The sequence below is a fragment of the Panthera leo genome, chromosome C1 (genome assembly GCF_018350215.1).
Source record: "Panthera leo isolate Ple1 chromosome C1, P.leo_Ple1_pat1.1, whole genome shotgun sequence".
NCBI lineage: Eukaryota > Metazoa > Chordata > Mammalia > Carnivora > Felidae > Panthera > Panthera leo.
Genome location: NC_056686.1, coordinates 6,953,096 through 6,979,322, shown reverse-complemented (window position 1 = coordinate 6,979,322; position 26,227 = coordinate 6,953,096). Strand labels below are relative to the sequence as shown.

At 52.3% G+C, this 26,227-nt stretch overlaps 1 protein-coding gene across 3 annotated transcripts in view; it reads left to right on the top strand.

Moving 5' to 3' along the window:
* Window positions 1–26,227, top strand: part of CTNNBIP1 (catenin beta interacting protein 1) — a 52,142-nt gene that overhangs the window by 1,110 nt on the left and 24,805 nt on the right. The window contains exons 1-4 of one of the 3 annotated variants that reach the window (XM_042951572.1): window positions 14,144–14,746; window positions 14,964–15,134; window positions 22,655–22,865; window positions 22,999–23,082. The gene's annotated coding sequence lies outside the window, so the exon portion shown is untranslated. Of the gene's footprint in view, window positions 1–14,143; window positions 15,135–22,654; window positions 22,866–22,998; window positions 23,083–26,227 lie in introns of those variants that run through there. The other 2 variants (XM_042951570.1, XM_042951573.1) reach the window with 2 other exon arrangements.

The window sequence follows — 26,227 nt, the reverse complement described above, 5'->3', positions numbered from 1 at the left end:
TTGTCCTGAGGTTTTGTTCCCAAGTGCCTTGTGTCTTAGCTCCCTGGGACAAGGACTGAGCTCTTTCTTGTTCCTGACTTTAGACCCTGAGTGATACTCATCTTTGGGGCCATTAAAGTGTTTTCTCTGACTTCAAGCAGCACTTTGAATCATTAAAAAAAAAAAAAAAAAAAGGTGCAAGCTGTTGAATATCAGTGTGAGTTTCATGGTTTCCTGATGGAGTTAGTGGGCCTTGTAAGTACAAGCTGCCTCTGTAGGATGGAGATTCGTCTGTTCAGCAGTGAGTGCTCCCTATGTGACAGGCACCATGACAAACGGTGGGGCTACAGGAGTGCACGTAGACATAGCCCCCGCCCTCCCATAGCTGACGTTCTAAAGAGGGAGGAGTAAACAAATAAGCAGACAAAATCATTTCAGTGGTGCTGAGTGCTATGAAGAACCAGTTTGGATTTCATTCCAAGTGCAGTTAGAAGCTATTAGAGGATTTTAAGCAGAGAGCTGATAAGGTCTAAGTTTCCCAAGATTGCTCTGGCTGCTGTGTAGAGATGGGATTGTGAGGTGCAAAGGCAGAAGCAGGGATACTGGTCAGACTCCTGCAGCTTCCGGGCGAGAGATGATGGTGGCTTGGAGGCGAAGAATGGTAGCAGTAAAAGTGAAGGGGTGAAATCAGTCTCCTCCCTCCCCCTCCCGCAGGAGAGCTGAGAGCTATAAAGCAAAACTTCGGGGAACGCCGATTCAGATTCCCATGCCTAGCAGATAAGTTTTGGATTATACTCAGGTCTGGCTCAGCGAACCTTACTCAGCACCTGTCGTGAGCCAGGTACTGCGCTAGACTCCAGGGATACAGACGTGAACCGGGTGGAGAGGGAGTGTTCTCCACATTACAGACATGCTCACAGAGGGATCACCCCCTTCTTGACGGAAGAGGATTTGTGGGTTTCAAAACCAGTTAGAGGGGCGCCTGGGGGGCTCAGTCGGTTGAGCGTCCGACTTCGGCTCAGGTCATGATCTCGCGGTCCGTGAGTTTGAACCCCACATCGGGCCCTGTGCCAACGGCTCAGAGCCTGGAGCCTGCTTTGGATTCTGTGTCTCCCTCTTTCTCTGCCCCTCCCCTGCTCACACTCTGTCTCTCTGTCTCTCAAAAATAAATAAACGTGAAAAGAAAAATTTTTTTAATTAAAAAATAAAACAACAGAGGTGGAGGGGGCGCTACCAGTGGGCTTCATTCCCGTCTCGGGCTGCACTATTTAAATGGGAGCATTATTATTACCTTGCCGGTGCTGTAAAATGTTGCTCAGGGAGACTGGGACTGTTCTCAGTCTCAGTTGCGAGAAGAACTCAGTGGCCGTGCACTTGAACTGTTAACCAGAATAAAACTTGATCTCTTTGCCCGTCCAAATCTGTGCTGTCAGAACATGTCTGAGCTAGAGGACCTTGGGAGTTGTGTAGGCCAGCGCCAACCCCCCTTGCCCCCTCCCCCCGCCTTTCCTGGTTGGGTATCTATGGCCCCTAGAGGCTAAGTAACTCTTGAAATCCCATAGCAGTTTGTACATTTTTTAATGGTACCCGTCACTTCCTACCTGTTTCGGTTCCAAGGGTACCTGCGTGACTCTAAGCTTTCTGAGGCCAGGATCTCCGGGGGATTCATCTTTGCATCCCTCACCACGTCAAGATCAGTACAAAAAATAAACTCATGCAGTATCGGTTGACTTGCCTGGGTGTCCCAGCACCTAAAACCGGGACCCGGGAACCCTGTCCCTGTCTTGACATCAGACCACACTTCCTTGCAGATCCCTCCTCTTCCGGGGTGCAGGCAAGGGGTATAGCCAGCAGTGTCCATGGCACTGAGCTCACAGAACAGGGCAGCCCTTCCCTGATGGATCCGCTCTCTCTCCAGCCCTGCCCACAGAGAACAGCTGTGGAGGGTGCTGACCGAGTAGTTATTTGCCATCCAGCAAATATGAAGTGTAGCTCTTAATTAGACCATGGACTTTGTACCGAGACTATTTGGGTTTGGATCTTGGTTTCTTTCATCATGAGCTGCGCGATCTTCAGCAAGTAATGTAACCTCTCTGCGCCTCAGTTTCCCCATCTGTAAAATAATAATACTTCAGGGAGTTGTTGGGAGCATTAAATCAGGTAATACCTATTGTGGTGTTTTTTTTTTTTAATTTTTTAATTTAATTTTATTAAAAACTTTCTTTTAATGTTTATTTTTTAGAGAGAGAGAGACAGATTGCGAGCGGCGAGGGGCAGAGAGAGAGGGAGACACCGAATCTGAAGCAGGCTCCACGCTCTGAGCCGTCAGCGCAGGGCCCAAGGTCGGGTTTGAACTCACAAACTGTGAGATCATGACCTGAGCTGAAGTCAGACGCTTAACCGACTGAGCCACCCAAGTGCCCCTCCACCCCCCCTCCCCACGCTGTGGGTTTTTTTAGAGTTTATTTATTTATTTTTTGAGAGAGAGAGCACGAGTGGGGGAGAGGCAGAGAGAGAGGGAGAGACAGGATCCCAAGCAGGCTCCACACCGTTAGTGCAGGGCCAGATGTGGGACTCGAACCCACGAACCATGAGATTATGACCTGAGCTGAAATCAAGAGTCAGACACTTAACCAACTGAGCCACCCAGACGCCCCAGGGTGTAATACCTGTAAGATGCTTAGAACAGCCCTGAGCACTTGTATGTGCTTGAAGTAGTGGTTACTAGTTCACTGTTATTTATTTATCTGTTTCTTATCTGCCACCAGAATTTAAGCTCTTTTCGGGTAGAGATTTTGCCTTTTTTTTTTTTTTTTTTTTGGTTTACTGTTGTAGTCCAGTGCCTAAACTTTATAGGCACTCAGTAAACATTTGTTAAACTGAATGACTTATCGAACAGCTATTATGTGCCAGGCACTGTCGTGGGTGCTGGGGATACAGCCAAGAACAAGACGGCCAAGATGCATGGTCCAACGGAGTTTGTATTCTGGCGGGAGAGATGGGCAGAGGTGGACCAGATAACGCAGGATGGTGAAAAGAGATACAGGGCGAATGAAACAGGGCACTAAGATGGAGATAACCGGGATAAGGGTCAGGGGCTCTAGCTAGCTCTCAGGAGGTGACTTTGAATGGGGACCCAGATGACGGGCAGAGAGGACAGCAGGAGCCACAAGCCCAGTGGGACTGGAATGTGGTGAGAGAGGAGTTGATAGGGGCCGGATCTGCGGCCACGGTGAGGAGTTTGGATTTTACTCCTCGATTCTGCACAGTGGGAATCCATCCGTGCTAGGAGAAAGAGCAGGATGCTAGGAGACCAGTGAATCGGCTCTCCTCGTCCTGGGAAGGCTTTTGGAGGCCAGCAGGCTCGTAGCGTTGAGTTTATTCCCATCAGGTTCCTCATGTCTCTGGCCTAGGTCCCCAGGGGACGTGGGAGCCATCGCCTAGATTAACAAAGGCCCAGATGTGTGTCTCTGTGTCCTGCACATTCCGGTGAGCCTTCTTTTCCCCCTGAGATTGAGGGTTCTCAGTTTCTTGAATTGAATGAATGAGCATCGCCAGCCCTTATCATCTTGCCCTATATAGCGGCATGGCCTGTGTCCTCTGCTCCTGTCTGCATGAGTTAGAGCTTCTTATGTTGGTAGTGTCACTAAAGTAACATTGGAGCTTTGCCACACACATATGTGTCACAGCGTCTTTGTTGGGGGTATACGGGGATTGACCGGGTAGCTTTCCTCCCCCGCCCCCCACCCCTCCACCCTTCTCTTCCAGCCCCCGCTGAGGATCACCAGGCCCTCTGTAGGGGGCAGGCCACGCTGTCACCTCTGACGCCTCCTGTTTGATCACTTGATCGGGAACGCGGTGGTACCTAGAAAGCCTCGGCCGTCTTTGGTCTGGGCTGAGTGGGGTTGGGAAGCTTAGCAGAGCACTCCGAAATGGCATTTAAAACGCAGGGGTCCAGCTCGCCAGGAATCCGGAGCTGGCCTCTTTAGCCTGGGTGCTGTGGCAGCTTTTCAGACCCTCACTCGGGCCTCCCCCCTCGTGAGGTGGTGTTCACAGTGCCACAAGCTCCGCTAACCTTGAGAGGTCAACACGAGTTAGTAGGGGGAATCCAAACTTGGTGTTGCAAGTCACTTTCAGGCTCCTGAGACATTTTATTGGCAGAATCCAAAATGCCTGTTAGTCATACGTCATCTGTAGCCTTGTAAAAACTAAACCCAGAGTGGGTACAACCCTTTTCCCAAGTCACTTCTTTTTTTTTTTTCAACGAGAGTGACACGTGCTCACTTAGGAAACGGATGGAAGTGCCGTCTGACGTCCACTGTCTCACTTAACCCTCGGCCTACTTTCTGAGATAACGCGCTTAGTACCATTTGACATACTCGGGAGCTGAGGCCCGGAAGGGTTAAGTAACTTGCTAGAGATCAAGCTAATCGGGAACAGAGTCGGGATTCAAACCCAGGCAGTGTGTCTTCTGAGCACAAGCTCAGAGCCCCGTGTGAGATACTGCTTCTCAGCAGAAACAACAGAGAAGGAAAAAAAAAAAAAATCTCTTCAGCCCAGCGTGGGTGACTGTTAGGGTGGCCAGAGTTAGCTCACTGGCTGCTGCAAAGAGTTTGAATCCTAAGCCCTTTCCCTGTCTCATCTGACCTTGGGCAAGCTAATTAACCTCCCTTTGCCTTACTTTCCCCAACTGTAAATGGGGATAATGATACTTACACCTTCATAGCTCCCAGGGGCATTGTGATGTTTGAGCCAAAGTGCTTTTGAACTTCTTTTATGAAAGGGCACCGAGCACCAATTGCTGTTACACTTGGTTATTAAAGACCTATTAGTTCCTGATCCTCCAGGAAGCCTCGTTAAAAGGGGAAGACAAGAGTCCACAGAGGGAGAGGTGTCCTTCCAATGGTGGGCACAGCTGGACCAAAGCATCGGTCCTGGTTTCTTAGGGACTGAGGGTCATGAATGTTTCTCCATTTTTCCCGGTTGTGTTGTATCGTATAAGCTTCTGTAAGCAGGTCTGTACACGGTGCATCGCGGCACAATCGAGGGCTGCTGATGGCAAGGCAGAGAAGGGGGTTTAAGGGCTTGGTTTCTAATCCTGGCTATGATGTCTTTATGAGATGAGCCAAGAACACAGAGATACCAAGAAGTGATGGCTGTCTTCCATTCGTCCTTCCTTCCTACCCTCTTTCCTTCTGATGATTCACTGATTCAATTAATAAATATTTATTGAGCTTTTATTATGATCTGGGTCCCATGGTAGGCACTGGGAATACTGTGGTGGGCAGGGTAAAAATAGTTCTTCCGCATCAAAGCTTATAGTGTAGGGCCAAGAGGCTTATTATCTAGTTGGAGTCCTGTGAATCAAGAAAGAACGTGTTGGGGGCGCCTGGGTAGCTCAGTCGGTTGAGCGTCTGACTTCAGGTCATGATCCCACAGCTCATGGGTTTGAGCCTCGCGTCTGGCTCTGTGCTGACAGCTCGGAGCCTGGAGCCTGCTTCGGATTCTGTGTCTCCCTCTCTCTTCCCCTACCCTGCTCATGCTCTGTCTCTCTCTTTTTCAAATATAAATAAACACTTAAAAAGAAGAAGAAGAAGAACGTGTTGGTGAGTGTTTTGAACGCTCGGGGGAAGAGTCAGGATATAATTTCCAGGTGTACGTGTTGGCTCCCATAGGCACCTGCCCTAGTGGGCATTAAGACAGAGGACTGTGTTTGGCTTCCCAGAAGAGCAAGAGAAGAATTAACAGGAAAAAAAAAAAAAGAGTTAATAGAATAGAGCCCTTCTGTGTCATACTTCACAAAAGCCGCACTTGATGTGGCGGTATGAACTCATTTCCACTTAAAGCCATAACCCTTTGTTACTTGAGTTCAAGTCAGGGAGGAAGGATCGTAGGTTCCTCCCAAAGGTTTTGAATTTATGCCACCAATCTGGTGCGTTTCTTAAGAAAGACCACCAGACCTTGTCTCTCCAGAATTCTCTCCCTGCCTGTAGGTGTCCTGCCAACTTTGGAAAGCAGGCTTCTGACGGCCGGTGGGCTACGTGGCCCGGGGTTAGGAGCTCTCCAGCAGGCCCGCAGGGCTCCTGAGGGAACTGATACCTGCGGTCACCTGTGTGGGGTCAGTATATGCAGAGTGGGGCCGGAGGCTTCTTTCTTCCCTAAGTCTTGCCAGCTTCAGGCCTCAGGATCCCTTCAAAGAGCGAGGTCAGGGAGGCCCCGCAGGTCACGGGAAAGCACACAGTGTTCTTCCTCTGTCCCTCCGGCAGGGCTGGGGTGGAGAGGGCAAAGGGCTGACAGAGGCATCTGCCCGTATCCAGAGTGGGAGGAGGACCCAGGACAGCATACTCCCGGGTGATGTTACTTTCACCCAGACCCTGACCTGTCCCTGCCTTCCTGGAGCTAATCAGCTGCCCGTTCAGTCCCGGGCTCCTAATCACTCGCTGTCGGATCAGGAGGAAATGGCCGGCGAGGAGGCCTGGTCGCTCAAACCACCCCCGCCCCCCTCCCCGCCCCGACCTCTTTAAGCGTGCTTGGAGCCCACAGTGACACTGGTTCAGCTGGGGAACGTGACCCACTTCCATGTCCCCTCCCACGTGGAGAGCTGGGTGGGAGGCTTTTGGAGACCAGCTCCAATTAAGGTTTTTTCAGGCCTGAGTATCTCCTGAGTGTCCCACCCACATGTTTCCTGCTGCTGGAACCCTGTGGTCCATGCCCCTGAGCTGAATAACAGCTCCAAGACAGATGAAGTCACCGCCTCGTCATCCCGCAGTCCTGGATTCTGCAGGCAGGGCTTCCTGTGGGGATCAGGATCCCCGTGGGTTCAGACACCTTTCGTGATGGGGGCCGCACCCTGGTTCTTCCTGCTAAATCATCAGGCAAACCAGAGACCCCATTTCCGAGGACATGGGTTAGCCCTGACACCCCCACCCCCACCCCCTGCCCAGACCAGGGCCCCACGGCCCCCTGCCCCGGGCTGCCCCGGCTTCCCACAGACTCCTCCCCGCCATCATCCCTCACAGGATGTTCTTCTGCTGCGGGAATACGAACTGAAACATGTTTTGGACCTTCTAGGTTTCTTCTCTTTTCTTCAGGTAGAAAACATTTGAATGATTTTCGCTTTGTGATTTTGTTTCTCGGGTGGGGGGTAGGGATGGGGAGTGGAAGAAGGCTGATTTATAGCCATGAAGATGTGAATACTACCAAGATGACTGGGGGATTTTAAGTCGGTAAAGTGGTAGTTCCGAGCCCCTGAATGATCCAATCTTTTTTTTTTTTTTTTTTTTTTTTTTAGTTTATTTATTTATTTTGAGAGAGAGAGAGCAGGGGAGGGGCAGAGAGAGGGGGACAGAGGATCCAAAGCAGGCTCTGCACCGACCGCAGAGAGCCCGATGTGAGGCTTGAACTCACACATCGTGAGATCATGACCTGAGCCCAAGTTGGACGCTTAACCGACTGAGCCCCCCAGGCGCCCCTGCAATCTTATTTACAAAAGTCAGAGCAAAAGGTGGAAGGGAAACTGCCAAGGTCAGCTCGGGGAGGCAGTGGTCTCAGACCCATGTGAGTGCCATCGCTGAGCGTGCATTCAGCTTCCTGACTGAGGCAGAGGGTCAGAGGGTGTGTCACCCCCTCCCCCCCCCCCCAAGTCCGTCCCCGCTGTGGGCACTGCCCGGTGGCCTCTTCAGGCACGTGGCATTCCTCTGGCCGACCACTGGAGTTGCAGGAAGATGGGGAGCAGTGGTTTTTAGGAGGACACGGTGGGGCCTCTAAGCCCGGAGGCCGGCTGTGGGGTGTCTCTCCAGGGGCCTGGCTCTGCTCTCCTGCACGGAGCAGCCTTCTGGAGCTTACGGTAGAGCAGAGTCTGGCAGAAGTCCTTTATCCCTCGTGCCCCTCGCCTCACGTTCGCGGAGGTGGTGGCCCCCGCCTTCGGTCTCCGAGGGAGAGAAGAGGTTTGTGAGGCCTGACAGCTGGGACAGGGGAGCGCGGATGCTCAACACCAGGTACTTCCCGGGCCAGCCGGACCACCCAGAGGAAGAGCTGTCTTCTACTGTCCTCTTTCGACCCCATTTCACTTCCTTTAACAGAAAATCACTCACTTCTTTTGGACTGGGTAATCTAGACAGAGTACAGAATTCAGAAGCCTCTGTGGTGAAAGCCTAGTCCGCCTTCCTGCCTGGAGTCCCAGCCCCAGAAGAGACCAGTGTCAGCCAGTGTCCTGTGCGTCTTAACCAGAGACACTCTACACGTGTACAAACGTACCATGCACACGCGTGATCACACACATGCCTGACAGGCCCTGGTTTTTCCCACTGTGATGCACAGCATTCTGCACCTTACTCCACACTAAATCCTGCAACTGGGGCACCTGACCGGCTCATTCGGAAGAGCGTGCAAGTCTTGATCTCTCGGTCGTGAGTTCGAGCCCCGCACTGGGTGTAGAGATTACTTAAAGGAATAAATAAATAAAAACTTCAAAAAAAAAATACTGGAACTCATTCTATACCAACACCATCATCGTTACATCAAGCTACTACCTCTCAAGCGCTACCTGTGTGCTGAATATTGCTCTATCTATCTGCCCAACCCTAAGATCCAGAGTCTCATGCTCTACCAGCTGAGCCAGCCAGGCGCCCCATGTGTGCTACGTATTGTTAAAAGGGCTTTACTCATGTTACTCATTCACTCCTCACAGAAATCCTGTGAACTAAGTACTGTTATTGTCCACAGTTTTGCAGACGAGTAAACTGAGGCACAGAGAAGTTAAATTACTAGTCTAAGGTCATTGAGAACTATCACCCATTTTAATGGTTCCGTGGCATTCTTCTGATTGGTTGTATTTTAATTTCTTAAAAGCAGTCTCCTATTGGTGAGCATTTACGTTTTCTGTCTTTTGTTACTATTAACAAGGAATATCTTTTTTTTTTTTTTTTAATATTTACTTATTTCTGGGAGAGTGCAAGTGGGGGAAGGGGCGAAGAGAGGAGGACAGAGGATCCAAAGCGGGCTCTGCGTTGACAGACTGACAGCAGAGAGCCCGATGGGGGGCTCAAACTCACGAACTGCGAGATCATGACCTGAGCCAAAGTCATGTTCAACCGGCTGAGCCACCCAGGTGCCCCAACAAGGAATATTCTTTTTTTTTTTTAAGTTGTTTTTAATCCTTGTTTATTTTTGAGAGAGAGAGCGCGTACTAGCAGCGGAGGGGCAGAGAGAGAGGGAAACACAGAATCTGAAGCAGGCTCCAGGCTCTGAGCTATCAGCACAGAGCCTGATGCAGGGCTCGAACCCATGAACCACATGACCTGAGCTAAAGTCAATGCTTAACTAACCGAGCCCCCCAGGCGCCCCAGGGAATATTCTTATACACATATTTTTATGGGTTTGTCTAAGGGTGTCCAGAGGACAAATTCTAGCTGAGTTGCTAGAGCAAAGGGTGCATCTGATCAGATTTTCAGTATTGACAGACGCCCTCCATGGAGACGGTAACATTTTATATGCCCATTAAAATTGTACAAGAATACCTATTTCCCCCATCCCATGGCAGAAGTTGTCAAACTTTTTTGATTGTTCCTAACCTGATAAGTTAGAGGTGGTATATCATTAAAAAAAAATTTTTTTTTTAAACATTTATTTATTATTGAGAGACAGAGGAAGACAGAGCATGAGCAGGGGAGGGGCAGAGAGAGAGGAGACACAGAATCCGAAGCAGGCTCCAGGCTCTGAGCTGTCAGCACAGAGCCCAACGCGGGGCTCGAACTCACGAACCGTGAGATCATGACCTGAGCCGAAGTCGGCCGCTTAACTGACTGAGCCACCCAGGCGCCCCAAGAGGTGGTATATCATTATAATTTTAATTTGCATTTTCCTTATGAGGAAAGAAGGGACTTTTTCATTTCATAGCTTTAAGAGCCATTTATGAACAACGTGTTATATTGTTTGCCCATTTCTTTCTTGGGTTGGCAGTCTTTTATTATTGATCTACAGGTGTTCTTTATATATTAAAAAAGTTTGTCCTGTGGCTGGACTAAATAATCAAAAGAATAATTACACATATTTCAACAATCTGTCATTATTCTCTTGATTATATCTTTCTATGCAGAGTTTTGATTTTTGTATGATTGAATTTTCAAATCTTTTATAATGTTTAGGTTTCATTTAATATTATTTTCTTCTCTCACCGTTTTCTTTTCCCGTGTTTTCACACAATATGCCTACTCTCTATTTTAGATATTTAAAGCTTTGCTCCATGACCAGTGGATCAAACCCAGAGGCACCAGAAACGGGGCAAGCCGGCATTGTGTGCCTCCAGTAGAGCACTGGCAACATCGGCTCTGATAGCTTCTTGCCAAACGGTTAGCCTTATTCTAATTCTAGGGAACAGTTGGGCGAATCCAGATTGTGGGATGTCCTAAAGACAACATTTCCTGGACTCTAAACAATGTTCATGGCATGACAGACAAGGAGAAGCTGGTGAACCATTCCAGGCGAAGGGAGTTGAAAGAGCAGGGCATCAGATGCACCTGTGATTCCTCCATTGGATCCTGGATGGAAAACCAGTGCCAGCCAGGGCACCTGGCCAGCTCAGCTGGTGGAGCGCACAGCTCTTGATCTTGAAGTTGTGAGTTTGATCCCCACACTGGGTGTAGAGATGACTTAAAAATAAAATCTTGAGGGCGTGGCTGGGTGGCTCAGTCGGTTGAGCGTCCGATTCTTGATTTCAGCTCAGGTCATGATCTTGTGGTTCGTGAGTTCGAGCCCCTCATTGGGCTCTGCACTGGCAGCGAGGAGCCTGCTTGGGATTCTCTCTCTCTCCCTCTCTCTCCCTCTCCCTCTCTCTCTCTCTCCCTCTCTCTCTCTCTCTCCCTCTCTCTCTCTCTCCCTCTCTCCCTCTCTCCCTCTCTCTCTCTCTCTCTCTCTTTCTGGGTCTCTCTGTCCCTCCCTTGCTCATGTTCTCTCTCTCTCTTTCTCAAAACAAATAAATTTATTTAAAATAAATAAATAGTAAAATAAAATCTTGGAAGGAAAGGAGGAAAGAAAGCGGGAAGGAAGGAAGAAAAACAGTGATGGCCAAAGTGAGGGTCAGGGGAGCCGAGGAAACTGGAATATGGGTGTGCATGAGAGAATACTACTGGGTCGATATTATGTTCCTTGGGGGTGCAAGTAATGTTCCTTGGGGGTTCCTGGGTCCTGGTTATATGTAGGAGGATGGCCTTAGGAGACAGCCACGAGACATTTAGCAAAGTGTCGTGATATCTGCAACTCACTTTCAAATGGCTCGGGAAGAAGACCATCCCTGAATACCCACAACACGGAGAAGCATGAAACAAACGTGGCGAATGGTAACGAGCGGTGCCTCTCGGGGCAGGTTTTGGGATGTTCCCTGTACTATTTCTTTCAGCTTTTTTGAAACTTTTCACCAGAAAAAGGTGAGGAGAAAAAACCCCCAACTTTGTTCCATCTGGAATCTATTTTGGTTCGGTTCCCTTGGCTTTGCCTGGCTCTCCTGGGTTATCATCCTGGATTTCTGGCTTCTTTGCCCTTCTTTTCCAGGATGCACAGTTGTCTGTTTCTCTTTCTCTTAGGAACCTCCCTTTTAGGTGAGTTATTCTTTTCTGCACTTGGAAATTTTTACGACCTAGGATCTTTCTGGCAGGCTTACGTGATTCTAGAAGCAGGTGGGCAGCAGTGTGCACTGTATTCTTGTTTCGTTTCTACATTGCTCCAAGGAAATTTGCGAGGAAGTTTAGTTCTCTGAGACTGAAAGCCTTAATCCTCGGGGATACCATCAAATGAGTACGTAGCATCATTAACCTTTCTCTCAGCGAAACTTGAGAGAAGCTTTTTCTTCTCAGCCGAGAGTTTTTCAAGAGGTCAGCTTCTGCTTGCGTTATGTGGCTGTGGGCTTGTAAAAGAGTCTTGTGTCTCATTTTACGAAACGTGACGGTCTTAGGTGAGTAAGCTGGCCTGTGAAACCAGGAGCCTTTTTGCCAGGGGAGTGGTAACGAGCCAGTTTTGCTGGGAGCTTCTGCTCCTCGTCCGTGGCTTGGTGACTAATGGTTTTGTGGCTTTGGGAATGAAGGGTGTCATTACAAACAGATGATGGGGATTTGGCTGCTAAACCGGATTATCTGGGTGTGCCTGGTCTGGGCGTTGATGCCTACACCCGTTGGGAATGGGGACAGTTTCTTTTTCAGAGCCCTCACGTGGACCCCAGCAGCCTCTGATCCATTTCGGTCCACTCTTCTGAGCTTCTCCATGGTGGCCTTGGCCCCGAGCAAACCCTCTAGGTGACTGTGGGTGGATTCCTGTTGCGTTAGGTGGTTTGTCTTCCCACCTCCTGGGAGCGCGTGTATTTTCCCTGGAAATGCCTTGCCTCTCCGTGGTTGCCCTCAGGCTGGAGTTCTGTGGCCCACTTGAAGTCCTTATCTTCATATTGCACCCCCCCCCCCCCACACACACACACACACTCCCCGGCGAGTTGATGGAATAAACGCATGTGGATTCTGGAGTTGTCTTTGTTTAAAATATTTTTGTTTTTTTGAGTATCAGCTTGTCCAACATTTAGAGAGGGAGGAAACTGAGTCTCAGCAGCCTCTTGTGGGGAGGCTTCCTCCTTCCTTGGATTATTTCATTGTTCAGAGGTAGTGGGGGGGTGGGGGGAAGGAGAGGGAAGGTCACCGCCTGCGGAATAGAGCAGCAGTTATCCAAACAAACAGAGTGGCTCCCGGGATGTGTGGGTATCATGAACCCTTGCAATTTGTAGCAATGGTATGTGCATGGTTTTGAGGCAAACAAACATACCTATACTTTATGCAAATGAGCACACACCTATGTGGAAAACCTACAGGAAAGAGGAGGCAGTGATCCTCAACCTTATTTTCTGGAGAGTTTATAGGAAGAATTTCCACCCAGGAGGCCATGCCCGGAGCCTGCCAGCCAGATCCCGAGGATAGTCATCTCCAGAGCTGGGTGGTGAGGAGGGGGCCGGCTCTGGAAGCCAGGAGGCTGCCAGCCTGCCGCCTCTGGGGGCACAACTAGGGGGACTGAGCCCTCGCCCTGCAGGCCAACCCCATTGATTTAATGACCTAATTCTCCCAACAGGAAGTTGGAGGCCTTCCTGGCCCTGGGATTCGGAGGGGATGCAGTGAACTCATTCAGGAAGCTGATTTATTTGAACCAATTATAAGAGACTTTAATGGAGGGAAGGGATGGAGAGCGGAGGCAAAGGGAGCAGAGTGGGAGAGGGTGGCGCCCCGGGGAGGGAGAGGGCAGCCGGGGCCATGCTTGGGCCTGCCTCTTAGAACAAGGCTTGTCCCTACCCTAACGAGGGGGGCATAAACGTGTCCATATGTTTCTGCGCGAGGGGACCCTGTGCAGCTCTTGATAAATAAACAGCACTGTCAGTTTTTCCCTTTCTATTTAAAAAAATTGGGGGGGGGGGGTCGCCTGGGTGGTTTAGTCGGTTGAGTGTCTGACTTCGGCTCAAGTCATGATCTCACGGTCTGTGAGTTCGAGCCCCGTGCCGGGCTCTGTGCTGGCAGCTTGGAGCCTGGAGCCTGCTTTGGATTCTGTGTCTCCCTCTCTCTCTGCCCCTCCCCTGCTTGCACTCTGTCTCTGCCTCTCTCTCAAAAATAAATAAACATTGGGGCGCCTGGGTGGCTCAGTCGGTTGGGCGTCGGGCTTTGGCTCAGGTCATGATCTCACAGTCCGTGGGTTTGAGCCCCACGTCGGGCTCTGTGCTGACAGCTCGGGGCCTGGAGCCTGCTTGGATTCTGTGTCTCCCTCTCTCTCTGCCCCTCCCCCGCTCATGCTCTCTCTCTCTCTCTCTCTCTCTCTCTCTCTCTCTCTCTCTGTGTCAAAAATAAACTTAAAAAACATTTTTTTTTGTAAATTTTAAAGTTGAAAATTTCCCAACTTAATTAAATATTTAAAATGGTGACTCTGCAAAAATCGACATAGCTGTGGGCCGTGAGGTTGACGGGGCTTCCATGGGTTGAAATCCTGGCCTCCTTCTCTGGCGGTTGACACGAGGGCCATGAAACCTCCCTGCCAGGCCCCAGCTCTGTCCCTCAGAAGACTGACCCGCCATACAAAGTGAGCTTTCCCCGGGTGAAGGGGGGCAGGGGGGCAGCGTGGTCAGCAAGCGGGGACGGGGGACACCTGAGATGTTGACCAAGGTCACAGGAGAGAAGAAGGGTCCTGCCTTCCGTCGGCAGCTTGCAGGGGGCGGCTTCCAACACTGCCAGGTGCTCGGCCCGCAGTGAGGGTCATCCGGCCTGGGAGACCTGGTGCCCGGGAGCGGGGCGAGTGTGCCCGCACCCGTGTGAGAACTGAAGCTTCCAGCTCCTACGTTCACTTATAAATAGACATTACCCACCCCCTGGAACCTGCCGGAGGCCGAGGGTCACGAATCTGACTGAATCAGAGGAAGATCCGGAGCTAGGTTTTGTAGGCGCTCTGGTTCCTGACTTCAGGTCTCCGGCTCCGGCTTGGCCAGGTTTCAGGGCTCCAGCTGTTCTCTGGGAAGAAAAAAGAATCTTTTAAAATTAGGTCAAAAGATGCCTTTTTCCTTCTGTCCTCATTCCCCTATTGTGCGAAGAGAAAACCACCACCACCACCTGCATATCCCTGGGTCAGAACCACAGCCTAGTGACTGAGGAGTGTCCCCCCTGCAGCTGCAGAAACTTCCTGGGGTTGTGGCCCCGCATTCCCTTCCTGTTTGCATTGTTCTCAGCTGAACCTCAAGAGGCTGTCAGAGCAGGCCTGCCAGGTACTCTTTCTTAGCCATAAAAAGGGGGGTTTCACTCGGCGCAGGACTTGAAGAGACTGCAGTCTCTGAGTAACTTTTTTTTTTTTTAATCAATCAGGCCGAAATATAGGAGACGTTTTTAAGCCAGAATTTCTGAACAGATGCCTTATATCGGTGCAGTCACACCAACATTCTATGGCATATACACACAGGCCCCTTCCATCCCTCCATGTCTCAGATTCCCCGAGGTGAGGGTCTTGAGGCTGGGGCCTCCTTTGCGGTTCCCAAGTGAATCCCGGGCGGCACCGTTGAATCCGTCCAGACTCTTCAGCACACAGCCCTCAGCCTGCAGGCTCTTCGAGGGTCCACAGAAATACTGGAGACTGAAGAAAAAGCATCAGCCCCTTCTGTGAGTTGCAGAAGAATTATGTGTGGTGAGACGTGTGGGTTCATTTTAACGTCTCTGTAGAAGGCCGCTTCCAGTCTGGAGGTGGGGACAGCGGGGGCTGTGCTGGGGGTGGCGACCGGCGGCGCTGTGAGCTGAGAAACCTGGGCAGGTGTGCAAACACAGGCCTCAGGGCAGCCCAGAGCAGAGAACAGCACTCTTCCGGAAAGGGCATTCCGGGCCAAGGGACCGGCGGCTGCTGAGGCCCAGAGGTGTCGAAGGGGCCCGGTGCGGCTGATAACTCCTGGGGGGCCCTGAGTGGACGTGGGGGCTCGAGAGTGCCTTGTGGGGGGCTGCCACGGGCATCCTAGGGTGTTCGGCATCATCCCTGGCCCCTACCCACCAGGATCCTCCCAGTTATGACATGACGATCAGAACCATCTCCAGACAAGGCCAGATGCCCCCCGCCGAGGACCCCCGCTGGCCGCCCCCCCCCTCCCCGGTCAACCACCTGCCGCGGCCCAAGGGCGGAGTGGAGGGGGCCCTTGCTTCTCACCTCCTGTCCAGCATGCAGGTCTCCGGGGAGCTCTCTTGGGACAGGTCTGGGCCTGTCCCAAAGTCCTTTTGGTTTATACGACATGCCCGCAGGTGCCACGTGTGAGTGGCCCGCAGGCCGAGCTCTGAGGGGGAGTCATCATGGAGGGAGGAAGCACCCCCACACCCCCGAGGCCCTCCTGGGCTGCCTTCCCAGCCTAACTGTGCTTTGATGCAGTTTGATGCCTTCACCATGGTCCTCAGGACAGCTGGGCGGGTGTCTGCGCTCTGTTTGTTGTTGGGTTGTTTTGAATCGAGTTACGTGCATTCGATTTTAATGCCGCAGGAACCTTCACGAAGGGCCTTCATCAGAGCGGTCTGCGCCTGGAACAGGATGCGGCAGCCGCGTTGGCCGAAGGGCGGGTGTTTGGAGGTGTTTGGAGGGTGAACTTCAAGAATTCAGAATCACTCCTGCGCCCACGGGCCTGCGGCCAGAGAGGAGCAGGCTCACCTGTACTGGGGCCTCAGAGCCGGTCCCCACAGCAGCGGGCGGGGCCACACGCAGCTCTTGGCACATCAGGGGGCCTTCCCTGGGCACTGGGGGGGGCCCTCCGACCGCCTTGCCTTACCGTTTCCTCGTGGCTTTCCAGCGTTTTCCCAACCTTGTAATCTTGATTTCCAATCTGCAGAGAAGTTGAAATAGTAGTGAACTATGCCCTTTACCTAGTTTCACCAGTGTTAACTTTTTGCCATATTTGCTCACGCACTGTCTCTGTGCACACTCACTCACACACACACACACATCTTTCTCCTGAACCATTTTGGAGTAAGCGGCAAACATTGAGACATCTCATCCTTAAACACCTCAGCCTGTTATCGCTTAAGGACCAGGATATTTTCCAGCGTAACCGAGATAAAATCACATTCAACACACACACCATTGATGCAATACCATTATCTAATCAATACCCCCCAGTAAATTTTCCCTAATTGCCCAATAATGGCCTTGATGAATCCATTCCCCACCCCCCCCTCTCCAGGATCCCATCGAGGACTATTCACTGTGTTTAGTTGTTATGCTGCATTATCTTATTTTCCGATCAGCAGGAGTTGGGGGAGGGGTGGTGACTGCCTGTCTTTTTCTCTGCAAAGTGGATTTTCATTTTCATTTCAGTTAAAATGGCTGATGTTTCTCCCAACTCCTGAGCCAGAAGGGGCTGATAGGCTGGAAGGAACTCATGCATTCAAATCCAGGCCCTGTCACTTACTAGCTTCGCGGCCTTGAGCAGGGTACTTACCATCCCTGAGCCACAGTTGTCTTATCTATGAAATGGGAATAATTCTTACCTCCCAGGCTTGTTGCAAGGACTAAAATTGAACAAGACAGTGTGATGAATGTGACTGACATTGTGCCTGGCCCTTAGAGAATGTTCCAGCAACAGCAATAGGTACCATTATTGTTCTGCCACACAGCCTGGCTTCACAGAGCAGGAAGGAGCTTTGGGTCAGGTTTGAACTTGGGTTGGCGACCTCAGGACGAATTCCTCATCCCAAGATCATCCCCTAAGAAGGATGCCGCGTCCCACAAACTCCCTGACTCGCCAGAGCTGCCATTAGACCTGTTTTGCTCAGGCTGGTGGAACAGGGTTCAAGAACGCCGAGGCTGGCTCTGGATGGAGGAAGCTGAAATGTGGAATTTATTAATTAAGGCAGTTGCTAATGAGGCCCCAGAGTCCGGGAGGTTGCAGTTTAATTACCGAGAGCAGAGCTTGTGGAAATCCTCTCTGGTGCCCCAGTTTTGATGTCGCTGAGGGTCTGAGCCGCCGCCCGGTGTGGAGACCAGGCTCAGTGCTCCCTCCCTCTCCTTGGCCCTGAGTGCTTTTTACCCACTCACTTGTATCCTGCATAGCAACGGAGCATAGTGGTTCAGAGCTCGGGCGATCTGGGTTCGAATCCTGTCCCAGTACCGAGTAGGACTGGCTGAGTGATCACTGGGTGACCCCTGCAGCCCCGTGTCCTCATTTGTAAAACCTTATAGGGATGTCTGTTGTGAAGACTGAAGGTCTCGTGTACAGGATGGGGCGAACACAGCACTTGGCCCATAGTTGAAATGTGCGTCAACTCTTTCTTTAAAGGAACTCTCAACCAGGGGTGTGTTTTGCCTCCCAAGGGACACATGGCAGCGTCTGGACACATTTTTGGTTGTCACAGCCAAGGGGGAGGTGCGGCCGGCATCTGGTGGATAGGGCCCAGGGATGCTGCTAGGTATCCCACGATGCACCGGGCAGCCCTCACAACAAAGAATCCCAGAATCTCGATAGCGCCAAGGTTGGGAGGCTCTGCTCTAAAGCATCCCTGGTGATTCAGGGCAGCATGTGGGACACGGAGGTGGGGTCTTGCACCCCCCCCCCCCACCCCGCAGCTCTTTGCACCGTCATTCCTTTGAGCCCGCTGGAGGCCGATGGGTGAACTGGGAGGGAAGGGGGAGGAAAGGAAGCCGGGTATTTTAAACTTTTGAATTCTTGCTGTTTAGTCTTCTTCCCACCCCCCGTTCTCTGACAAAGATATCACTCACTAGGATGCCCGGTGGCTCAGTGGGTTGAGGGTGTGACTCTGGATTTTGGCTCAGGTCATGATCTCACGGTTCAGGGGCTCGAGCCCCTTCTCTCTCTCTCTCCCTGTCCGCTGCTCCCTGGCTCGCTCTCTTTCTCTCTGTCTCTCAAAATAAATAAATAAGCTTGACAAAAATCACTTACGTCGTGTATATCACCTTACGTGTTTATTGAGTATCTGCCGTGCACCGGGTCTGGTGCCTTGCGCTCTCTCTGTGTGTCCTCTCATTTTCACAGCCAGCCTGTGAGGCAGGTACCATTACCATCCCCATTCTACAGATAAAGAAACTGAGGCTTGTTGATGGGAAGGCTCTAAACTGTCTGAAATTCAGCCCCTGGTCCTTTCCCAAAACTCCTCCACCTGTGTCTCCCCATCTTACTGGACAGGGGCCCCCAGGCCTGGGAGTCCCCACCCGGTGCCTGCCCCCACTGCGTGCCTCACCCGCCGGCCCTCCTGATGTCCTGCCCACTCCTGTTGCCTGGATCCCCGCCACGGCCTCGCCCTGCTTCCACCTTCACAGCCTCTTCTCCGTGTCTGAGTCGGACCCAAGTCAGATGGGGCCATGCCTCTAACTCACTGCCTTTACTTACAGGTCAAGGGCAGGTTTTCCAGAGGCCTCCTCTGTCCTAGTAATCCGCTGCGCTGCGCCCCTTGCGTGGTTCCTTTCCCGTGGCCCTCCTCGCTGTTCCTGCAGCACACCCTACCCCGGGGCCTCCGTCCAGCTCTGCTCTGGGCTCCCCTGGCTCACTCCGTCACCTTGTCCAGGCTCTGCTCAGGAAGGCCCACCTGGCCACCCCACGCTCCTGGTCCCCTCCCCCAGCTCCATTTTTTTTTTTTTAAATCTATTTTAGCACCTGTCGGTCACCTTCTTCTGTTCGCACTGTATTATTTCCCATTGATTTGATTTTTATTTTGTTTTGCCTGCTCTCCTCTCTCACCAGACTACGTAGGGATTTTTGACTGTATTTTCACTGATCTATCCCAATGCGTACTACGTGCTCCATACACTTGTTGATTGAATGACCCCCCCCCGCCCCCCCCCCCGCCCCCCCCCCCCCCCCCCCCCCCCCCCCCGGCCACTCGGCAGGAAGCTCAGTCGGCAGGATGCTAATTCTTCACCTCCGGGCATGATGCCCCTCCGTCCAGGGCACAGTGTCTCCCAGAGCAATCGGTCACCACGTTGTGGCTGTTTCTCCAGAACACTGCAGATGGTCACTTTGGTAGCAGCTTTATCTACAGGACGGCCTGCTCTACTCCGCAGGGCCCGGGGGCTTCTCCGCGGCCCGTGGAGGCCAGGCCTCGGGGGCCTTGGCCAGCTCGCCTCCCACGCCCCTTCCTGCAGCCACAGGCGCGTCCGTGCTCTCGCACGGCTCCCATCCTGCGGTTCCGCCTGTGCCCACACCGCCCACCCTCGCTGTCCCTTCTGTCACCCCCCGGCCCGAGCCCCCGCTCTCTCCTGGTCCAGCTTGGCCCCGGCCTCTCTTCCCGCGGCAGCCGCACTGTCTCGTGAAGCTCAGACTCTTACCTGAGCCCCCTCTGCTTGACCGCCTCTCCTCACCCCTCGCGGGACCCACCCACGTGGTCCAGTCCCAGCCCACCTTGACACCTCTCACCCGACGCCTTCTCTCTCAGGGTTTTTTAAAGACCAAATCTTTTCCTGCTTCGGGGCCTTTATGTGTGCGTGCCCCCCCACCCAGCTCCTCCTCGCCGTTCGGGTGCCAGCTCAGGGGTCACTTCCTCGGCTGCCTCCCCTCCCGCCTAGGTCAGGCTCCCAGATGCACGTCCTCGAGGCACCTCGCGCTTGCCTGTCGTGCCGTTTACCTGGGTATGGCTTAAGATCCGCCTCCTCCTCACTTGCCACAAGCAGACCACAGCTCTTGTGCTCACCTGTGTGTCTTCGGCGCCTAGCACAGGGCCTGGCATATAGTAGATGCTCAATAATTGCCCAGAGACCATCCCGGTGCCTTCAGTGCCCTTCTCCTTCCTCTCCACCAGCAAACTCCTGTTCATCCTTCGAGACCCAGCTCCAGTTTCCTCTCCCTGGTGCTCTTGGCAGCCGGTCCCCCGTCCTGTGTGTTGTCGCAGAGCTTTGCACCTCCCTTACTCTGCACTTACTACCCCGGGTCAGAGCCCTGGGTCTTTTCCTGGCGCTCCTGAGCTGCGCGGGGGGCAGTGCCGGGCACGGTATATCACCGGCAGTTGGCACTCTGGACGTGTTTGGGTCTTGGCCTGACGCACCTCTTTGGCTCGTTGCTTACGGTTGCAGTCCTTTTCCGTCTGCTTTGTGTAGTGTGAGTTCCTCAGCCACTCGGTCACTTCCTGGAAGGCAGGCTCAGTGTCACGGCCCCACTTTTTGCGTCTCCTATTCCAGGAGCCTGACACGGGGCTGTGCACACCTAGAAGGGTTTTAGTAAACCCTCCTTTTTATTTAATTTAATTATCTTATTTATTGAAAAAATTTTTTAATATTTATTTTTGAGAAAGAGAGAGAGAGAGTGCGAGCCGGGGAGAGAGGGAGGGAGACACAGAATCCGAAGCAGGCTCCAGGCTCTGAGCTGTCAGCACAGACCCTGACGTGGGGCTCGAACCCACGAACCGCGAGATCATGACCTGAGCCGAAGTCGGAAGCTTAACCGACTGAACCACCCAGGCGCCCCTTATGTTTTGTTTTAGAGAGAGAAAGCAGGGGAGGGGGCAGAGGGAGAGGGAGAGAGAATCTTAGGCAGAGCATGGAGCCCACCCGACACGGGGCTCAGTCCCACGACCCTGGGATTGTGACCTGAACCAAAATCAAGCGTTGGACACTCGACAGACTGAGCTACCCAGGCACCCCAGTGAATCCTTCTTGAGTCTATGTCATATCTACATTTATTTACTTACTATTATTTTTAAATGTCGTGTCTACTTAAGTTTGTAGGGGCCTTGGCAGTTTTGGGAGGCACCTTGGCATCTTTTTTCTCATTCTGGAACATCTTTATAATTTGTGGGACCCAGTGCAGGGCCCCTTGTTCAAAAAGTAGTGAGCATTTCAAGACTGTGATAGCAGAGGTTTAGACCAAGGGTGGGGCTTCTAGGCCTCAGCTCATGAAGCCGGCCCTGATCTCATTGTACCCAACGCGGGAAGATACGGTAGATAGAGCCCATGATTTCCTTTTTACAGATGGCAAAATGAAGGGCCCAAAGGGCAGGGACCAACCTCAGTTGTGCAGCTGATCGGAAACAGTTCTGCTCCTGGAGCACGCTGACTGTCTTATCCTGGCTCAGGGGCCCCTACAACTTTGAGCCTCAATTTCCTCCTCTGTAAAACGGGGGTATCGACCTGATCCTAAAATGGCAGCTAGAACAGCTGGAGGTGAATCCCTGGACAGTCCCGTCGGGAACATCACCTCAGCTTGTGGATGCCTTCCCCCTAAAGTCACAAATACAAAGTTCTTCTCTGCTTCTGGGAAGGGCCCGAGTCCTACAGACAGTAGGAGGCTAATTGGCTTTTGTGGTAGTTGAAGAAATGAAAGCCCTCAGGAGTGGAAGAAGGCTGTCTTCTCATCTCTTTTTGAAGGAATGTGGGCACTTGGGTGGAAGTTTCCCCAGGGAGCCTTGGTATTTCGATGCTTTGATATCTAGAGGGACGAAAGAGAATTAATCGCTATAGATGCCCGTTCCCGCAGGGGTAGTCTGAGGGTGGAGGGAGTGGCAGGAGTGGGTGACGGGTCCTCCATCCGAGGGCCATTGCTGGTTGAAGAGAGACCCAGACTAGAGGCCAGAGGTTTGAGCAGCATCTACCTGTAGGGGAGGCTTTGGAAATCTCACTTTCTCTGGAAAACACGTTTTCTTCAGCCCCTTGGGTTAGTGAGCCTCTCTCTTTGCTGAAAGACAGTGGAAGAGGGGTCCCGCTGCTCCCCGAGGTCCTGTACCTCCCTTACAACAGGTTGCTCCAAGTGTTGGCCTCAGATCTCTGTCCTCACAGCGGGGCTGAAAGCTGGGGGTCCGCCTGTAACCAGGGACTCCGAGGTCAGCGCGCACAGCACAGGAGGTGACCGGGCCGGAGCGGCCGGGCACCACTCCCCAGTGCCCCCACCTGCCTCTGGCCGTGCTCCTGCCAGGGGAACCTGCAAAGGGCCCGAACGGTGAGGTTGTGTGCCAGGGGGGCAAAAGAGGAGAAGGAGAAGGCAGCGTTCTTTGATTCCTGCAAGAGGTGTGTTTGGGGCCAGTAGACCTGTGGCCAGGCGCTAGGTTGTAAATGACCCGCAACTGTGTTTTATGTTGTGTGGGGGGGTGAGTTTATGTTCACACATGCAGCTACAGGTGCTCGCCGAGCACAGGACAGACGTAAATGCGTGTCCGAGCACAGAGCAGGTGGAGCCCGGGCTGTTTGGTGGGTGGGACGCCTTCTCGTGCAGGTTCAGGACTTGCCCATCAGCTGCCCTGGAGTGACTCACCCCGGTGACAACGTCTCTGAGCACAGCTCTCAGTTGGACTTGGTGACTAACCCAAGGAAGGAGGGTGCGTGGTGACCTGCTTCAGCCGGAAATGACAGGCCGGCATTAGCTGCGCTCAGCACCTTATCCCAGAGCCGTTGGTGCGGGTTCCCTGGGCCGGCCAGACACACAGGTATTTCTGGACTGCGACAGAACCCGTTGCCATGCGATTCCTGCCAGTGCCGGGTCCCCATCAGCGTGGGGCGTGGGCTCCCACTTCGGGCCCTCCCGGCTCCTCCCGTGACCCGTGTTCTGTGTTTCCACAGGGCCGCACCTGCCTATTTCTCCCGGCCACAGCCCGCCCTGCACAGTTGAGCTGCTGTTTGCCTGAAGTTAATTTCCAGAGGCAGGTAAGGACCCCAGGGGAGGGGCTTCTGGTAACGGGCCTTAGAGCAGTGCTGGCTGGGGAGCAGGCCTCGGGGCCGGGCTGTGGGAGCTCATCTCGCTTCCTTCCCCGCAGTGCCTGATCCTGGCTCATTTCTGCAGCCCGTGTGGGTTCTTCCCGTCAGGGCTGTGCTACCGCTCTGTCGCTTAGGCTAAGATGTGTACAGTCTCTGAATTAATATCGCGTGTTAAGTTCTGGGAATCACAATGATACATTGTAATTTTATGCAACGTGAACATTGTATAAATGTAAATGTACATTTTTTAAATGCAAGCACTTAAAATATATCACAACTTTTTTTTAAAGTTTATTTATTTTGAGAGAGACAGGGGGAGGACGAGTCGGGGAGGGGCAGAGAGAGGGAGACAGAGACTCTCAAGCAGGTTCCGCCCTGTCAGCGCAGAGCCGATACGGGGCTCGAACTCATATGGTGAGATCGTGACCTGAGCTGAAACAAAGAGTTGGATGCTTAACCGACTGAGCCACCCAGGCGCCCCAAAATGTACCACAACCTAAAAAAAAAAAAAATGGGTTGAACGAAAGGCAAGTGCTGGGACCCATGGAGCAGAGGTGGCTTGTGTGGGTCAGGGACGCTCTTGCTGTCTGGCCCAGCCTGAGGTTACCCACTATTCTCCAGGCAGGTGTAAGACCACCCCAGGTATAAATGTATATTCCAGTTTTATAAATGTGGGTGTTCAAACAGCACGAGCTGCAAGTTTATAAATAAAAATGAGTGCAGGTGGCTGTGTTTGTATCGAGGGCCACACATGCCTGTCAAAGGGAGGCCCGCTCTCAAAGCTGTTTATCAGAACGGGTCTGACTGCTGCACGGAACCCTCAGCCCTCCTGCTCTGGGACTCCTCCTGCACCACGACCCATCTCAAGTGCCGGCAGCCGCTTCACGGCTGGAGACCGTGTGCGGCCAGAGGTCAGGTCCTTGCAGAGCAGGGCAGGAGCGTGCTGTCTTACGTGTGACCTCCATGTCTCCCACAGAACGCAGTGTTGCCTAAGCCACGGGCCACATTTGTCACTTCGTATGGATCCCTCCCAATGGCTGGGAGCCCCTGCCCCACTGTCCTCTCCCTGTCAGACTCCTTTCAACCGAGATGCGGGCTCCACACCAACAGGAACGTGCAGGGTGTGGTGGGGAATGCGTCTGTGCGTCTGCACCTTGGTGTCTGAATTGCATTTGTGCCCATCAGCTGTGATTTTCTGGAATCGTACCCACTTTTTACATAACCGTGGATACCTGCAGCATAATCTATGGCCACAGGCCTGCACCCTCACCATTCATTTGGGGAGTTGATGGTTTCCTGTTTCTTTCCATTTTCCATTTTCTGGCCCCTCTCTGCTTCTCCCTAGTCAGCTTCCATAATGGTAGTGTCTTAGGGGAGGGAGCAGGTCTGTCTCTGCCTTGGGCGGTTGACACTGAGACATTTTCTCAGGATTTAGAGTGGAAGTATCAGCACTGTAGACAATGGGGCGCCTACAGAGCTAGCGGGGAGACCATTAGTGAGAAGCATCATTCCTTTTGCCTCTCACCGCTGAGGACTAAATAACTACTGTGTCTAAATTAGTCGCGGTTTAGACTCACGTGACTCAAACACATTTTAATGGAGACCAGTTCTTCATCCCTACAGGGGAGCATAAGAATTTTCAAATGAAATTAATCTGATGCTTGTCAGATTTGTGATGAAAATTTAAGAGCGTGTTTGCTTGGATAGGCACCAGACCCAAACACCCTTTAATATACTTGTAGCGTATCAATGACTGAAATGGATGTGTTTTGGGACTGATTATGATTTACTCTCTTCTTTTTTTTTTTTAATTTTTAAAAAATGTTTATTTATTTTTGAGAGAGAGAGAGAGAGAGAGAGACAGAGCATGAGTGGGGGAGGGGCACAGTGAGAGGGAGACACAGAATCCAAAGCAGGCTCCAGGCTCCAAGCCGCCAGCACAGAGCCCGACGCGGGGCTCGAACTCACAAACTGCGAGATCACAACCTGAGCCGAAGCCAGACGCTTAACTGACTGAGCCCCCCAGGCGCCCCTGATTTTCTCTCTTCAATTATTAATTTTCTCCACATTGACACCCCTGATGCAGTTTCTGTTTAGGACGGAACCACGTAAACCAGTCGTGATGTTCGAGTCTGTTAGGATTGCAGGGTGCTCGTGGCTACATTCTGCCCTAGATCCAGCCCTGGGCGCATTCCGCTTGTGCAGCGGCCCAGCAGAATCAGCTCAAAGTAGAGCTCAAAGAATACCAGAAAACCAGAATTTGGGGAAACGACAACGGTCTTCCCCAAAGCAAGAAGAGGCTTTGCCAGGGAAGCGTGCTGAATTGGGAGTAGCCTGGCCCCAGAGACCCATTCAGGCCCCACCGACACCCCGGGCCCACGACTGGGTGGTGTAAACCCCCCCCCAAGTAATCATAATATGAATGTGGGAGGTCCCCCAGACAGTGGGGCTACCATGGCAGAAGACCGCGGAATGAGATTGATCTGTACAAGATGCAAGATGTCTGTTGGACAGAGCAAAATTCTGTGAAAACAGACGGTGTAAATTGATTCACTCAAGCTCATGGTCACGCTCACACTGATACACTCCTGTGGGTTCTGAGGCTGCATCTCTGTTGGTGGAAGCTTGGCCCGTCAGGAAAGGACAGTGAGGAAGGGGTTCCCAGTCACTGGGCAGCCAGGACCCCTACGTCCTGGGATGCTCAGCAAAACCAGATACATATCCTTGCCTCGGCAGAGCTGGCCCCGGAGTGATGGATAGATCTTGCTCTGGGACCTGGGACTCGGGTGTGGTTTGTGACCTAGGATCGCAGTAAGAGCTGGAACCAAATGGGCCTGTTGGGGAGTTGGGGTGGGGGTAGGCGCGGAAACTCACTGGAATTCTGGTTCTTTTGTATACGGTGACACCTAGTGGCTGGTCCCTGTACTTCAATGCTGTCTTTCACAAGGAGAGAGCAAACTGACCACTAGTCCTTGGACACAGGACGGAGGTGGGAGACTTTCACTCCCCGAAGCCCTGACTCCCCGTTTGAAAGCTCTGTGGAGTGTTTCAGAAGTCCTCTGGGGAGCACCATGGCCCAAGGCACTCCACTTGC